Source organism: Aulonocara sp. 'chitande type north' Nkhata Bay, linkage group LG20 (assembly GCF_057382095.1).
Source record: "Aulonocara sp. 'chitande type north' Nkhata Bay isolate Kocher_YH1m ecotype deep benthic linkage group LG20, A_spYH_male_GT1.1, whole genome shotgun sequence".
Taxonomy (NCBI): domain Eukaryota; kingdom Metazoa; phylum Chordata; class Actinopteri; order Cichliformes; family Cichlidae; genus Aulonocara; species Aulonocara sp. 'chitande type north' Nkhata Bay.
The window spans coordinates 30,039,054-30,046,529 of NC_141363.1; the positions used below are offsets into that span (position 1 = coordinate 30,039,054).

The 7,476-nt window shown below is 41.1% G+C and overlaps 1 long non-coding RNA gene across 1 annotated transcript; it reads right to left on the reverse strand.

The window, feature by feature from the left end:
* Positions 1–5,314: 5,314 nt before the first annotated feature.
* LOC147305901 (uncharacterized) lies at positions 5,315–5,868 on the reverse strand. The gene is made up of 2 exons (XR_015126733.1): positions 5,604–5,868; positions 5,315–5,516 (listed from the first exon to the last, which is right to left on the reverse strand). It is a non-coding gene; the product is annotated as an uncharacterized LOC147305901 (long non-coding RNA).
* Positions 5,869–7,476: the final 1,608 nt, after the last annotated feature.

Here is a 7,476-nt window from a genome sequence, read left to right on the forward strand (position 1 = left end):
TGCTGTCACACCAACCCTGTGCAAAACACTTCTGAAGAAGAGTTTTGAATGTCCTTCAAGAAGTCCAGAGAACTATTCTTGAAGACTACGTATAAATATTACAAAAAAGCTTATCTAACAGAGTTCAGGCAGTGTTGAAGAATAAGGGTGACCAAACTAAATGCTGACATTGAAGTTATTTAAAATTGTAAAACCCTTGCTTTATTTCCATTTATGTCTGCACCTATTTCCCCTTTTCCTAGAAAAATAAAAATACATGAGGGAGGATTTTAGAGTTTTGCATACTATTTTGCAGAATAAGACAACTGTTGAAAGCAGAGTTCGTTCCATTGTAGACAGACATAGAGACAACACAGTGTTGGACAGGTGCATACTTGACATGTAAACTGTAACGACAGATGAGACAGGCTGTAGGTAACAAATGCTGAGTGCACACATGGTGATACCCCATAGCCCATCACTGATAGCCCATCTAACACAAGAATAAGGATGTGCAATTCTTCTCTAGTACAGGGCAGAAGAGGGGCTAACAGTGGCTACCTGTCACCCACAGCAAAAACGATCTGCATTTGAATCTTCTGCAGATGGGCCCTTTGGTACGGAGTTTGCATGGTCTCTCTGTGCCATGGGTACTCTGGCTTCCTCCAGAATAAAGTGCTGTATGGGCAAATGTTTCTTGTAGTCTAAAGTCCTTTGAATGTAATGATTTATTTATGAATGAATTGTAAAAATTTGCATGCAGCGAAGGATTGCTGATCAATGAATTTTTTGTTTATTCTGGGGGAGCGAACGTCTTCTTCATCATTATCAGCACATTTTTTAATTTTAGTACAAATACTTAAAAGTGTAGTAAAAGTAATCAAAGTGATAAAGTACAGACTCTGAAATGTACTCACAGTAAAAAGTCTTTAGAGAACATTTCTACTAACTATTTTTGTGCAAAGAGAACAAACAAAAATAACTATTTTTGTTATATTAGTATTTGTCTCCACATCTAAACAGACTCCACACAGCCACTCTGCACCAGGGCAACACAATGTTTGGCTCTAAATTCAAGACAAGCTAATCTGTTTGTCCTAATGTTACACGTGAGCTCTAAATTTCCAATTTAACAGATATTGCAGAGAAGTCCTCAACTTTAAATGTAACCTCTCTTCTTCCTCTCCTGTCCTGCCTTTCTTACATCTTTCACCTTCTGTGAGTGAAGCCATCTCACACTCTGTTCTCTTCCTGGGAAAAACAGCACCTGTAACTTTAGTTGGCAGACAAACTGTGTGAGAAATTGCACAATTCTTTGCTTTGTTTCTGAAATTTGTTGAATTGTTTGAACAATTGCATTTTAAATTACCTGCCACTTAAAAAAAACATTGCTCTCTTTGTGCTCGCTCCTCTTCTGTAGCGCTAGCTTGTTTTCCTCAGTATTCACTATTTTCCACATTAGTACCTCCTGTTGCTAGCCTGTCACACAAACTATATCTGCTGTTGATACAAGATAATTACTTGGATACAAAAGTGGTAATTAATTGGTAAAAACTTACACATTACTGCTCTCCTTGTTTCCACTTTATTACACCACTATTACCACATTATCACCGAGTTGTGTTGCCAGGTCCTTACTCGAATTAGAAAGTAATGTCACCACAAAGTCATGAACCCACAGTCAAAATATTTCCTTTCCACCTTCATTCCTGTCATTAGCTCAAGTGTTTGCATATAAAGAAAAATCACAGCCACCATACCCTGTTTATCCTCAGAATCTAGCAAACTAAGGATTTGATTGCTTTCCTGAGGAAGCAGGTTATTACAAATATACCATTTCATATAGAACATATAGAGTGAAGTATGTGATCTATGTTCCTTCACATGTTCTCATGCCAGGCAAAAAAGAAAATCTAAGGACAAATAAGCAAAAAAACAACACAAGTCTGCCAGACAGCCGAAAGGCTGGATCAAAAAAGGCGGACCCAAAAGCAGACTCAACAGAAGGGAAGTTTCACAGGAATGGAAGGTTTATTACATCTTTTTCTCAAGAGACTGAATCACAGGGGAAGGAAAGAGACAAGAGTCTCCTTACTTTGTTTGGCAGAGCTGTGGAGCTTTGAGGGGGAAGGGGAGTGTCCAGGTAAGTGTTGAGGTGTCCAAACAGAGAAGGATACAGGAGGGGAATTCCTTCGACAGGTGTTTGCTGGAGCAGAGAGCCGGGCAGGTGAGTGATCTGGGGAATCCTGAGAGCAGGTGAGTGGTACAGGAGCCGTGGATGTTGCAAGAATGGCCAAAGGGACAGTGATCCAAGGAGTTATTGAAATGTAGGAAAATATGTCCTTAGGCGTGGAGACTGTAGCACAGGGAGACGGAATATTAACATTTGGAAAACAAACTTGAACTCATACATGGAGGCTGATTTACCACTGGGAGTAGCAGACGATCTGGCAAAGAGTGGAAATCAGCGCTGGCCTTAAATGCAGGACTGCTAATTGCTGCCAATGGCTTGCAGGTGAGACTGGGCTGGCCCTGGTGCCAGACTCCGCCCAAGACCAGCGAAGCCAAGGTGGAGGAGCCGAGTGGAAAAATAACAGAAACACAACACTTCCCCAGATAATGGCGAAGTAAGCTTGTTTTTTCTGTACGGAGTATTTAGTGACTTTTTCCACATTTCAGATCCAAACTTGATCCATGAATATCTGAGAACACTGATTGGTTTACCTGCTTGAGTTATCGGAGTCAGCCTCACTGGTTTGACAACAGGAGCTGAAGCAATGTTTGTAACTTCCAGCTGTTTCAGTTAATGAAATATGGCGTGACACAGCATGCGAAAGCATTATCCATAACTATTCATTATTTCAAGTCAGAACTATCAATTACTCCCGAGATAGATTCTATCAGGACCTAACAGCAAATAAAAATCTACTCTGTGCAACTGAGACAGTTGAACTGTCACACAAAGACGTTTTATACACAGCAGTTGCCCTCAGGTTGAATCCTGAGCTCCATCATTGCTGTTGGGAATGTTTTACAGTCATGGGCCACTTTCTTAGAACGCTTTTGCTTTCAGAACTGCCTTAATTCTTCTTGGCATAGATTCAACAAGGGGCTGGAAACAGTCATCACAGATTTTGGTCCATATTTTGACACAATATCATCACACAGTTCCTGTAGGTTTGTCAGCTGCACGTCTATGATGTGAATCTCCCATTGCACTATATCCCAAATGTGCTCTATTGGAATGGGATCTGGTGACTGTAGAGACTATTTGAGGACAGTGAAGTTATTGTGATGTTCAATAAATCAATTTGAGTTTTGCACATTATCCTGCAGGAAGCAGCGATCAAAAGATTAATATACTGTGTTCATAAAGGAGGGACATGGTCAGAAACAATATTCTGGGAGGCTGTGACATTTAAACAATGCTCAGTTGGTACTAAGGATACTACATTGATCTCTGGCATCAGCAAGACTCAATCAACTCTTCAGCAAACTGTGTCTTATTTAATATTTTTCTTTTTTTCTCTGGATCATTCTCTGTAAACCACTGTCATGGTCCTGGGCCATGTTGGCCCAGTATTCTTAGTTTTTGTGTGTTTTTGTATTTTGTTCCCTATTTATGCCTTGGTTCCTAGGTTATTTAGTTAAGATGTTCCTTATTTGGTTACCTCCCTGTGTGCCCCTGTGTATCTGTGAGCCCTCGTCTCTCCTTGTGTTTTATTCCATGTTTTCCCCAGCCTGTTATGTCTGTGTTCCCCCCGTGCTCTCTCTCCTCCTGTCTGAACCTCTGTGTACTTCCTGTTTTACTTTGACAGTCTCTCGTCAGTATGCGTCATGTTGTGGTCACTCCTGCCCTGTCTCGTTATGATTATCTGTGTCAGCTGTGTTCCCCGTGTGCTCCCACTTCCCTTGTTAACCCTCTGTGTATTTATGTGCGTGTCTCCATCAGGTCAGTGTCGCGTCGTCAATGTCTTCTCCCCGAACCTGTGTGTCTTTCTGTGTTCCCATGGTCTTCTGTTAGTATTCCCAGTTTAGTTCTGTTCCTTTGTGAAACCTGCAATAAAGCAGTGATTTTGAGTTCAGTTCCTGCCTCCGTGAGTTTTGCGTTTGGGTCCTCATCTGCCTCCACACAGCCAGTTCATGACAACCACAGAATGTAAAATACTCAAACCAACTCGCCTGGCATAAACAAAGTCAAGGTCAGCTAAATAACCTCTCGTCCCCATTCTGATGTTCAGTTTGAGTTTCAGCAGGTCAAATTACCGTGTCTACATGACTAAATGCGTGGAATCTTTTAAAACCGAGATAGAACCAGTCTTTTGAGGTAGCAGCACCAATGTTTCCTTTATATTTCCCTCAAATGTTATTTAAATGTCTGCTAAAAACACATTTCTGTAAGTACATTTGTTCATGATCTATATTTTGGTTAGTATAAATTTGACTTTTCATGAACATTTACAGTGTTTATTGCATCTGTATTTATGTCTGTACAGTGGTGTGAAAAAAGTGATCCCGTTTTTTTTGTATGTTTGTCACAATTAAATGTTTCAGATCATCTAACAAATGTAAATATTGAACAAAGATAACACTTGTAAATGCAAAATGCAGCTTTTAAGTGAAGGTGTTTATTATTAAAAGGATAAAAAGTGATTGCCCATTAATCCTAATAAATGGTTGGGCCACCCAAAGCAGCAACAAATGCAGTTAACCATTTGCAATAACTGGCAATAAGTCTTTTACTGCACTGTGAAGGAATTTTGGTCCAGTCATCTTTGCAGAATTGTTGTAATTCAGCCTCACTGGAGGGTTTTTCAAAGATGAACCACCTTTTTAAGGTCATCTGAATTAGATTCAGGTCAGGACTTTGACTAGGCTACTTCAAAGTCTTCATTGTGTTTTTTTTTAAGCCATTCAGAGATGGACTTGTGTTTTGGATTATTGTCCTGCTGCAGAACTCAAGTGTGCTTCAGCTTGAGGTCACAAACAGATGGCCAGACATTCTCCTTTAGGACGTTTTGATAGACAGCAGAATTCATTGTTACATTTACTGTCCTGAAGCAGTAAAACAGACCCAGACGATCACACTACCACCACCACATTTTACTGTTGATATGATGTTGTTTTTTCTGAAAAGCTTTTACTTTTATGCCAGATGTAATGGGACACACACCTTCCAAAAAGTTCAACTTTTGTCTTGTCAGTCCACAGAGTATTTCCCCAAAAGTCTTGGGGTTTACCAAGATGTTTCTGGCAAACCTGAGCTGAGCCTTTTGTCACGGGCTGCGACGGCAGACCGTGGAGTTGTAGAGAAAGTAGGGCCCAAACGCGAGACTCAAGTGAAGGACAGTGGATTTATTTATGGCGAGTGGACAGAAACGACAACTATATACAATTCAAGCACTGTGACTCCTGTGGCGATTCCTCCAAGAATCCCACACAGTGCACGTGTCCATAGCAGTGAAAAGGTGACAACTCCAAAAACCCGATTCCACTCTGTGATTTCCCCTCGTGACGACGTTCCTGACTCCCGACTCCTGGTGACACAAAAACACACACAGCTCAGCAGGCAGCCTTTAGTAGCGAAGCCGATCACAACACACTAATCTACGGAGGTACTTAACAGGTTCGACTTAGTATAATCCCGCGCCGACTGGGGCTCCGCCACCTTCTTAAATAAGGCGCCCCTCATGAAGCCATCAGCTGCAGCTGGTGAGGGCTAATGGGCGGCAGGTGCGGCAGTCCCTAGTGCGGGAACACTTCCGGGTCGCAGTCCCCTCAGCGACCCCAAAACATCCGGGAGCACCCAGGGAGAAAGGACAAAAAGGGAGAGAAAACCACCATAACATATGGAAAAACATATACAAGAAATACATGAGCTCTGGGTCATCAGACCCAGACCATGACACCTTTATGTTCCTGTTGCTCAGGAGTGGTTTTTGGCTTGGAACTCTGCCATGCAGGCCATCTTCGCCCAGTCTCTTTCTTATGATGGAGCCATGAACACAGACCTTAACTGAGGCAAGTGAGGGCTGCAGTTTTTTGGATTTTGTTCTTGGGTCTTTTGTGATGTCTTGGACAGGTTGTCGGGGTAATTTTGGTCGGCCAGCCACTGCTGGGAATGTTCACCTCTGTTCCATGTTTTCGCCATTTGTGGATAATGATTCTCACTGTGGGGGAGAGATCTCATTTACTTTGTTTCTCATTTGTCCCTGAATTTCCTTGGATCATGACATGATGTCTGGCTTTTGAGAATGTTTTGTTATACTCCACTTTGTCAGGCAGGTCCTATTTAAGTGAATTCTTGATTGGTGACTGACAGGTGTGGCATTAATCGGGCCTGGGTGTGGCTAGAGAAATTGAACTCAGCTTTCCAAAGTTGTGATACATGTTGTACATGATGTTATAGCAGATGTGCTGGTGGAGTGGGGGGCACAATCACTTATTCACACAGCGCCACCTGTGGGCCACCTTCATTTAGAAACTGCATGTTGTGTTTACTTTTATCTTTATCTTAATTTTAAATCTTTTGATGATATGAAACATTTAAGTGTGATGAACATACAAAAAATAGGGAATCAGAAAGGGGGGAAACACTTTTTCACACCGCTGTATGTACTGAACAGACACCTTAAAATTATTTTTGTTTGTTTTTTTTTACCTACCCTAATATCTCGATCATGGGTGCCTCTCTTGGCTTATTGTCTCTCTTTGTCTTTGTCTCTGTTTTTTTTTTTTCCTTTCTGTTTTAATGATATGAGTGCTGGGACAATCTGTGGTTTTTGACAAAAACCAGAAGAAAACAGAAATGGCTCCTAGGAATACATGGAGTGTTTTGTTGAGGAAAAAAAGAGAAGATTGTGGTCACATGTTAGTACACACTGGACTGTAACAAATCAGTAATCCTTGTGTCTCTCTCCAGCATGACTACAATAGGACACACACTGATGCACTTCCCACGAGCTTGTCAGGGGATTGCTATTGAATAATCCATTTGACTTCTTATGATTCTTAGACCAATAGATGTGGAATCATCATGACTGAATGCATATTTTCAGATTTTGAGGCACCACAGCTTTTTCAAATTTAGCGTAGATAGTACAGAATCTTAGGTTGGAGAGTATTTACTACATAAACTATTTTCTGTTGTAATTATAATGCATCAGTGTGCTATGATAATATCACGTTTATCTGTTTCCCTATAGCAGCCATAACAGCTTAGTACAATATGTGTTTTTATTAACTTCTCATAAAACATACTGGTTCAAGGATAAATTACAGGGTTTTTACTAAAATTATAAGAGTTTTATACAGCACCTGAGCCAACCTTTTTTCATTTCTGGTTGCCTGGTTGTGTCTTATCTTTCTCTGTGTCACTGCAGGGTCAGGTAGGGCCCCCTCCAACCGCCGACCTCCACTACCCAGTTTCACAGAGAGAAAGAGAAACAAACATACAATGACAGTGAACCAGGTGCAGTGGAGATAACACACCTCTCA